Here is a 10,595-nt window from a genome sequence, read left to right as displayed (position 1 = left end):
CTTAGAATCGATAATCTCAAAAGTTAGCAAATACTCTTAATAGCCATCATCTTTGCTTCGCTTATCTTATCTTATTCATTTTGTCTTATTTATCTACCTCTCATAATATACTGCGTTGCCAACCTCAATTACATAGCTAGGTGTTTCTTTAGACTTAATCTGTTTTCGTATTTACTTACCTATCTAATTATCTATCTATTTCTCGGTAGTCTTACTGTGTGTATTTTATTCTTCTTTTACTGATTATCCTGGCCCGCCTCGATTAGCACTGCTACCTGCGGAGCCAGGGGAATAAGGACTTATTGTCAAATAATAAAATATTGTTGTTGTTGTTGTTGTTGTTGTTGTTGTTATCCCTAAAACTATCTTGGTTATCCATTATCCCTATAATTATTTCGTCAGTTATCCCTTATCCCTAAAACCCCTAACAGGGCCTCACCGATTTAAGCAGATCGTCCGCCTAAAATTCAACTCTCTTCTTGACTGAATATTTGGAATGGAAGAACGGCACATTTCTCGTTCTCCTTCCACTTAGACGGTTAGAGATAAAGAGATATGATAAAATATTATAGATATAATAAAACTTTGTCGTAGGTGTCAAACGACGGTATGGGGTGTTGAAAAATTATTTGTCAGTTGCCGTCCGCTTTAGTTGTCTTATTACATTAAACAGTCCTATTTAAATAGTTATGTTTTTCGTGGAATCCTTATACATGAAGTGCAGGACATAATAATGGGACTATAACCCAACAAGTCTTCCATAGGAGTTCATAGATGTAAGCTATCATGTCGCACGTCATGCAACGTTTTTTTATCACCGATAAAACAATAAAGAGTCTTCCTCGCTGCCTTTAATTTTCTCGCGCCTTATTTCCCAAGATTTCTTTCATGACAGTGAACCTAACTGCCAGTCTTGGTACACAATCGTAGAGACCAATTCCAAGTTATGTGTCAATCCATGGGTTTATGGCTGTAGAAACAATGACTTCTTTTGTCCGTGATTTCAATATCAAAAGAACTTTTTTTTAAATTGAACGACGCCTTAAGCAACCTAAGCCAAAGTATAGCTGTTTCGAGAAAGGTGGTCTAGGATTTCTTTACTTTTTCATTTTAGAAGCAGAGTTACTAACTCTTGTTGCGGCAAGAGCTTCCTGTTCACTGAGGTGTTTCGCGCAGATTTCATCAACAATTGCATCGCTCTGTAAGAGCTAAATGCATGTGATCCAGCGGGATTTCCGAAAAACACCCGGCAGCTCATTTTCACCTCATAACATAGCCTAATGATCAATTTTCGAGAAACTTAATTAATTAAATTAATTGATTTCCCACAATTGCTCCCATACGCAACAAATCATTCGCACACCTCGTAATGTGAAGAACAGTCCCAATTTTTTCGAAGATGGATCAAAAGACTGGGCGTATAGCTGTTTCGAGAAAGGTGGTCAAGGAAGCTGTGAATTTAATACTCCGCACAATGCCTTTCGCGATTGTCACTCGTACATTTAACCTTTTTACCGACAACCTTACTCCAAACAGCTGTATAGTCATCACTGAAACGCCACACAGAGTACTAGTAACAGGAGTAACGCGCTAATATTTATTTTTGCTTGGTAAACCGTGTTACAGTTGCGAAGGCTATTCTATTTTAAAACCTTTTCATAGTCCTCGCACAATCTGAGCAGGAAAATCTCTTCTGAACTTAAACAAGATTTGCAAGGATATCTTTCACGCAGCTGTAAAATTTAAAATACTGAAACATTTACGAGTTGAGAAAGTTTCTCTTATAGTTACCCGCGAGCCTTCGAATTTTCGTTTGCATTTGTATACTCCTTGTCTGAACTCTATGTATCCGTATGTTAATCGTCTGGCAACGAGGAACGCACATTTGGGTAACAGTCGCAAGTAAGATGTCATGTTTCCAATTTTTTTACATACATGGCTATTTGATAATTTATAATCACTTCTAGACATCGTTTAGTCCAGTGTGCGCGTCTTTTTATGCAAACTCTCGTGCGCGTCCTCCACACGTAACACACCTGCTGGTAACACATATACATCTGGAATGTATCGCATGGTTCTACCAGATACGTTACAAGTGACACGTTAAATGGCACGTTAAATGCTTTGTTTGGTAAAAGGCAGACCTTGTATGGACAGAATGCAATCCAGCCCCTTTAATTCACACGCGCTCGCGTTTCTCTCGTCAGTCCAACCTTGAGAAAATTTTGAGCTACTCTTAGTCTTCGAGTTTTTATTCTTTACCTTCTGCGATAGCCTGATAAATGCGGGCTCCAAAAGGCGACTGCGACTTCTAAGCGGCACGAACGGTCACTGATTTTTTTGGTAAGCTACTTTCAGTTTGGCGATCACGTGTGTGGAGTGGATGCATGCGTTTAGACCGTGTGACGTGCAACCTGGACCCTGGACCCCAAGACAGAAATTATCCAATTTAAAGAAAAAAGGTGGACTGCACGCATATTACTGGTATTACTTGGGTGGTGTTTTAGTCAAGATCAGTTGACCAGTTATAAAAGCTTTATGACGAAGATAATTTGGATATCAACAGAAAGCGAACTTTTCCAATTATTTCTTAGCCGAAAATGCTAAGAATAATGGTAACGATAATAATGATGATAATTGCCCATTCCAGAAACTATGGGGGACTGGGTACGAATTTTAAAATCGATTGCATGAATTGAAAAGTTAAGCTTGTTACCTGAAAGAGCGTCCAAAAATTATCAAGTTTGCGAAATTTGTACACAACTGGGTCAAAGGAAAGGGAGAGAGCCGAGGAATGAACTAAGTTGATGCACGTTTACCCAATCCATTCAAAGCTCTCTAATTTTCCATATTTTGGGGAGTGTACAGCTATTTCTTTGTGTTTTAGCCAGTTATGCCCAAATTGTCAAAACTTGTAAATTCTGTCCACGGTCTATCAGGTAACGAGCACCAGGTTCTGTAGTTTGTGATGGTAATAGAAATTGGAAATAATGTTAATAATATTTGGATCCTGTGTTTACCCAGTAAGAAGGCTTCGATGTTTATTTTCATTGTCTCTAGACTTCTTTAGAAATCAACAAACCTAGCGCATCCGATGATAATGGTTCAGACGTTTTCTCATCTGGCTCACAAGAATCTCTGACAGCAGGGGAAACATCAACAGAATGGCAGCCCACGCCACAGATACAGATGAAACTTCACTCACTCAATAATTTTCTGAGGCAAGCTGGTGATGGCAGAGTGAGTCCTATACGATCTCAGCTCAGTACTAACGTGGACAACATCTCATCACCCACTGCCCGCTAAAACAGGCGCAAAGGGGTGCAAGCTGTTGAGTCAGTTCTAGATGCCATAGCCCCGGGGCAGAATAGATGGCTTCTGCAGCAAGTAATGGAGGCTTGCAGCCATACAACTACTGGCCCGAATGTTAACATATCAGAGAAGACACTACTATCCAGGCTTGTTACCCTATACAATGAGGCCATTAACTGGTATACAAGGCAGCAAATCCTGTCAGTGTTTGTAGGCGATTATTCAAAGACAGAGCTGCTAGCATTTATTCCAGGTTTAACCAAGTGGAGGATCGATGAAGCAAGGAAACACGCTTTCCGTACCAGCCAGGCCATATGATTGACCCTCCTGTTATACATCGCTGCCGACTTGATCCAGTTAAAGTGGACCATTTTCTAGATTTCATATCAAGTCCATTGTTTCTTCAGGATGTAGCATATGAGACCGAGAACCTAAAATTATCAGATGGTGAGACAATAGAGATCCCAAATGTAGTGAGGACGGTAGTAGCCTCCCGACTGATTCATCTGTACCATTCGTACTGCGAAGAATCCTGTTTCAGTGAACCTATTGGTCGGTCCACCCTGTTAAATATCCTCAAGGTAAAAGTCAACTTCAACTTGTTAACATCTCTTAAACTAGAAACTGTTCTTGGAGGTTACTAAATTTGAAGAACAAAATTGGATAATGCCTCTAGAAGAATAGCTAATTTAGTTTTCAATCAATAATTATCTAGCAACTGTCTCGTTCATAGATTTGCGCTGCGTCCCAGAAGAAATCCCTAGCTGGACTGGACAGCATACAAGCCGATGGAGTTTTGGCTTTCACAGCCGTTGATGAAGCAACAAATAAACTTTGTTCATTAGGTATGTTGTTTTTACTAAGACCAATTTTGTATCGCACAGTCAGGACATGTTTGGTAAATGGATAATCAAACGGTTAAAATGTGTGCTTTTTTTTTTTTTTTAATTTCTATTTCATTACCCGGTCAGGTTTGGAGGAGGAAACAGCCAAGGACATCTGTTCCCGCCTGAAGTCTGCAAAAACTTATCTGAAGACTGACTACAAAATTCATGTTTCCAGATCCGACCCTTGTGGTGATCACTGTCGTGTATATTCCCTGATTACTGATGAGCAGGAGTATCATGGGCATTGTGACCATGAGCATAACTTAATCTGTGACAGATGTGACAACTACAGAAATATTCTTGTAGACCTACAACTATCATTATCTTCTCCTTCTGTCAAATATAGGTGAGCAGTACAATCAGTATTGTTCTTCATCTCATTGTAGGCTTTATTCTGGTGGGTGAGTGTTGTGGGGGAATTGTTCACAAAGACCAAGTGAGAATGGGTAATGGGTAATTTCAATGCTGGCAGAGAGAGAGAGAGAGAGAGAGAGAGCAAATAAAAGCAAGCGTAACTCCAACAAGCGTAATCCCAATCCTTGGTCACATTAGTGGGTGGCCAGTGGTCGACTCCTACTCCAACCAACCATGCTGATGATTATGATGATGTCGAAATAATGGTTTACTCATTTTCCTCATTTTTCTATAAATGCATGCAAATTATGCTGATACTCAAATAATAAAGATGATAAAATGATGACATCGGTAACATTGTAGTTTTTATGCAGCGGTAACGACGAAGAGGAAGAACTGAAGCATGATGTTGAATCAACCATTCCCAAGGTGGACGAATGGAAGGCCCACATCCTTCGAGCGGCTCATCAAGATGCTGCAAAAAGTGATATCATTGACCACTTGACATCATACCAGGTCCTCCTGATTATGGATTGGGCCATGAAATTTTTGCCAACCAGTTTTAGAGAAACTCAGCGAGACTGGTTTGGTAAAAAGGGCAAGTCATGGCACGTAATAGTTGCAGTTACAAAGAGCAATTCAGATAATATTGAGGTAGTAAACTCAGGAAAGGTACCATTTCTTTAACTTTTGAATTCAAGCTGACGCATTCAGTGCGATCAATCAATCAGAAATCATTACATACAACTCGCTGAAAGCGCGAGAAAATGTGCGCATAAAATTCGCGAGTATTGCTTTTGCTTTCCATTGGTTTATAAAGTGGCTTTAGGTTTGTAAGCACGGTCACGTGCACTAGCGTAGAATTCGCAATTCTGTGCCACTTCTTTTTTTTCGTTGCATCCCTGGGTAGACAGGTAGCTACTAGACTGCTGTGCTATTACTCTTCAACCAGAAAGTTCAGCCACGTACGTTTCCAAGCAATATTGTCATAGCGGGTAAAGTCATACCCAGGTCTCCCACGGTTAATAACAAAGTCACATTTCCAGTGACAGAGCAAAATCGTGGATACGATACTAAAACCACTGGAGCATGGTTTTTAAATAGCTCCTTATCCAATAAAAATTCAAGAATCTCATCGGCTAAATACGTTTGGGTCAGTTAACCATTTGAAGCTGAATGTGTCTTTTATTACATTTTTAGGCCAGAACGTACGTCCATTTGTTTGAGGAATGCACTCAAAACTGGTTTGCGGTGGCTTCAATCATAGAGCATACACTCACAACCGTAAAAGAGGCAAACCCATCCATTCAAGAAGCATTCTTGCGCAGTGACAACGCTGGATGCTACCATTGTGCTTATCTCATCCTCTCACTTCCAAGCCTTGGAGACCGTGCAGGCATTAAGATCGCCAGATATGATTTTAGTGATCCACAGGCTGGAAAGGACGTCTGTGACAGAAGAATCGCCACGGTTAAAAGCCATATGAGGCGTTACATCAATGAAGGGCATGACATCAGAAGCGCCTGTGATGTGAAGGCTGCTATCGATTCCTACGGTGGTGTCAAAGGGTGCCAGGCAGCAGTGGTGAAGGTGCAGGAGTACAGTCACACCATGAAAAAGCATACAATGTCAGGAATCCAGGCTCTCAACAATTTTAGTTTTGAGTCCGAAGGTCTGCGTGTGTGGAAGGCTTACAATGTAGGCCCTGGTAAATTGTTTTTACCAGTAAAGGTAAAAGGATTTGGGACACCTCAGGGACCAACTGACTTGTGCGTTCTGCAGCCCTTCAGCATTCCACGTGAGGAAACCGGTGCTTTCAGGTCAACAACGAGGAGAGCTGTGCTCCAACAAGCGCATCCTAGCACGTCACAGTCTCTAGTTGTCGAAGACGAGCCACCAGCTAGTGAAGCCACGAAAGTGTATTCTCCTGCCCCGAGGATGGATGTACAAAAACTTACCAGTCTTATGGTAATCTACAAAAACACCTGGATGCAGGAAAGCATCTTCTTCGCCTTGAGAGAGAAACCACTTATGACAACATTAAGAAAAAATGGGCTGACACGTGCGCAGAGGTCCACCTAGTTACATACGCAAAGAAACAGGGTCAAGCACCGAAGATGCTGTTGACCATCCAGTTTGTAAGATACCCCAAGGATGGGCCCTGAAAATATGGACTCGAACAATCCGCTTCACTGAGAAAGTGAAAACACATCTGAAGAGTATCTTCCTGGAAGGCGAAGAGACAGGGAGAAAAGCCAGTGCTGCAGATGTTTGTAGCAAGATGAGAACTCAGCGCGACGAGAGCGGAAGGAAGATATTCGCCAAAGAAGAGTGGCTGGCGGCCGATCAAATAGCTCGGTATTTCAGCAGACTATCTGTTCTGTATAGGAGTGGCCGACTGGCTCTAGAACAAGTAAACCGTGACTCAACCGAAGACGAGGAGGAGGACAGAAGAGATCACCACGAGGCTTGAAATACAGAGACAGCTGGAACAGTGATCCGGCATACAATATACTCCAATCACACTGATGCTGCCGAGGCCAGTTGTTCAAAAATTCCGGTTAGGCTATCACTGGGATAGTATAAATACCGTGGCCAGCTTATTTGCCAAAAAACAGCCGTTGGTTTTACAAATAATTATTCTAAACAAGTTTTTCTTTCTTAGTTTTTAGCTCAGCATTTCACTGAGTTACCTAATGTTCAAATTACTTTTCAAAGCGGGCGATTAGAGCCTTGAATAACGTCTGTCTACGCGTGGATTAGGGTTTTATAACAACTGGTCTCAAAGTACTCGGGCAAAAACAATCCATGGAGCGCATATTAATGCAACTAAAACGTTCTGGATATTAAAAACCGTTTGAAGCCAAAACTTACTCTATAGCCAAAAAAAGCCAGGACAGAAATGTTTGTGAAGCGCGGTTGAGAGAGAGATGAATTATATAAATGATCCTCGCATTTGCTGGACAATTTAAGCATTGTCTCATATGTACACCTGAAAATCTTAGGTGTCTTCAACGGGATTCGAACCCATGACCTCTGCGATGCGGGTGCAGTACTCTTAGGCTATGAAGTCACTCATTGCTTTCACAGGAACACATGAACCCAAAAAATTGACCCGCTCTCATCTGAGTGGCTTCACAGTTCGGTTGGTAGAGCACTGCACCGGCATCCCTTAGGTCATGGGTTCAAATTAAATCTCGCTGAAGACACCTGCATTTTTTCAGGTGCACATATAAGACAATTGCTTAAATTGTCCAGCAAATGCGAGGATCATTTTTGATATTCTTATTGCTTTTATTAGAAAGCGTTTGTTACGGAAATCCTCCGTTTCAAGGAATTGTATTCGCTTTTGACAGGATACGTAGCGCATCTCCCTAAATGCTAAACCATCTTATTATATAGATATTGCTGAAATACCAGGATTTCTCCTTTTACTAAAAAATCATATCTTCACCGCGCGCAGTGAACATATCATTTTTATCTTTCACATGTGAGGATATAGGTGTTGTCATGGTAACCAACACGATTAGCCAATAAAACGCGAGCTTTCTCTTCATTGTAAGATACTTTTGTGCTTTAATATAATTCTTCTCTACTACATTAACATTTTTATTGCAAAATTTGACATTGTCATGATTTCTTTTTCATAACTTTCATATCTTGTTTTATGTTACACAACATGCGTGTTTTAGCGGTTGGTGACCACTTTTTCATCATTTGGAAACTGAATAAAACAAGTTGTTTTAAATCTAGACATTTCATCAATATCTATATTATAAACAGAACATTACATGGCCGCTTGGGGATACGAATTTTATCTTCTCGTGCTGAAAGTATCTCTTACTCGCGTTCGCTTCGCTCACTCGTGAGAGATACTTGCAGCACTCGAAGATAAAATTCGTATCCCCGCGCGGCCATGTAATATCGTCTATATATTTAGCATTTATCCTCCTCAACTTCACTGAGTTATCCGTAGAAAAGGAAAAACGCTTGCCTTGTTTAAAACATACTCATTTCTTAATTTTTTTCCCTACACTACCTTGAAGGTAGTCTAGAATCGAACATTTCGAAAAAGTTTTAGTGCCCGTAGCGTCTTTCGATTTGACAATACAGCCTCATTTGAACTTTCAAATTTTCACTTTGTGTGACACCAAGACAGTGGCTGTCTGGTTGAAAAAAAAACCTTCCTTAGACGTTTGAACAATTTAAAGGTTTTTAGTATGTATAGATTCTGTTGATGTGTATTTATTCCAATTCATGAAAAAAAAAAAAAAGAAAGCATTTTCATGGCAAAGTGAATTTCAATTGTACTTGTTGATTTTCGGCGGCTATATTTGTGTAAAATATTGGTACACAAGGATAAAGAGCCGTTAAAAGTTGCGTGTGATGCTTCGGCCAATAGATAAAATATGATGTACCGCACAGACTTGAACGTTCACAACATTTCACTTTCTTAACCTTTTTGTTGAACGGTTCAGAAATTAGCTTTTGTAGCGTGACATTCATAACTACCGCTGACCAACACCTTGGGCTCGCGGTTACCTGTACTCTCGAACTTCATGCCTGCGATGGTTGTTACTTGTGCAAGATTGCAATATCATTTATTAATCATTTCCGTTTAGCTCGGGAATCTATTCACCAAGGCAAATTATAATTTCAGCACCGAATGCGAAAAAGGAGTGATGTTTATTCTTTGGCGGAGAGCAAAGTAGAGAGTGGATTACATGTCCCCACATCACACAATAACAAATTTAATTAAACCACAGCGTTTATGACTATAGCTGTTCAGCATGCACGGTTTTCAAACGGACAACCCAAACAAGATGATAGTTGTAAAGATTGCGTATCGATGGCCAACGAATCACACAGATTAAACTAAACACAACAGTAACCTTTACTTCACTCGCATGCCATGACACATAAAAGAGCATGGTTTCACATTTCCCATGAGTCTAAGTAAGCCCGCGATTTCTATAAACTTCCGGTATGAAAACTAGAGTTATTTCCGGTTAAAAGGTTATCAATACATTACATCCCTTCCTTTCTTTGGAAACAGAATATAGTGAAAGGAAAATGTCAACAAAATACATAGTATGAAAAACCGTTCCACACGGACTGCGCAACTAGAAGGATAGTGTCCAGTTCTACTAATCCTTGAACTTAAACGAAGTCTACCAAAGTTCAACACAGGTTCAATGCGTCAACAGAGTCTACTTGATAGAGTACATAATCCTTGTATTTCTCCGGCATTCTGATTGTCCGGCTGGGTCGTGATGTTACTGTACTTTCTTCCAAGGTACTTGGGGCAACCGCTGGGCTTACAGCCTCTCCAACTGCTGAGCTAACAGCCTTTTCACTTACATTTTCTGTTAACTCCTGTGTATCCTCTGGTGGGTTGTAACGTTTAACAAAAGAACTGTTCCGCCTGTATTCCACGCCCTTTTTCGACCGAACAGTCACCTCACGGCCTTCCTTAGTTTGCACTGTGTATGGTTCACTCTCAAAATTTGCTTCAAGCTTACCAGACGTTTTCGTGTTCTTTAGTAAAACTTGGTCTCCAGGCATCACAGGATTTTCTACAGCACCTCGTCTGTTATCAGCATATGCCTTGTGGATCAACTTGTGATTCCAGTCATTGTCTCTTACACCCTCGTTCAACAGGTTATCAGCTCTCTTCAGCTCTGGAAATTTAGTTTTCAATTCTCTACCGAACATGAGGAAAGCAGGAGTAACTCCTGTGCTTACTTGTGGTGTGCTCCTGTACGCGAGCAGAAACTTATTAAGTTCTCCCCGCCACTCTTTTCCTTCAACGTGAGCCACTTTCAAAGCCTTTAGAAGCGTTCTATTCTGTCTCTCGACGTGCCCATTGGCCTGCGGCCACAGCGGAGGAGATGTCCGGTGTTCTATTCCGTGGTCTGAGAGGAACGTCTTAAACCCCTCGCAGCAAAACTGAGGACCATTGTCGGACTTGAGAGTAAAAGGATATCCATATCTTGAAAATATCTGTGCCAGTACATCTACCACTTTCTTGGACGTGGTCGA

At 40.8% G+C, this 10,595-nt stretch overlaps 1 pseudogene; it reads left to right on the top strand.

Moving 5' to 3' along the window:
• The first annotated feature begins 5,093 nt into the window (after positions 1-5,093).
• LOC138054304 (uncharacterized) lies at positions 5,094-10,187 on the top strand (annotated as a pseudogene).
• The last annotated feature ends 408 nt before the right edge of the window (positions 10,188-10,595 follow it).

The sequence above is a fragment of the Montipora capricornis genome, chromosome 6 (assembly GCF_036669925.1).
Source record: "Montipora capricornis isolate CH-2021 chromosome 6, ASM3666992v2, whole genome shotgun sequence".
Classification (NCBI taxonomy): Eukaryota; Metazoa; Cnidaria; class Anthozoa; order Scleractinia; family Acroporidae; genus Montipora; species Montipora capricornis.
Note: the sequence above shows the minus strand (reverse complement) of the source record. Positions and strands in the feature narration are given on the sequence as shown.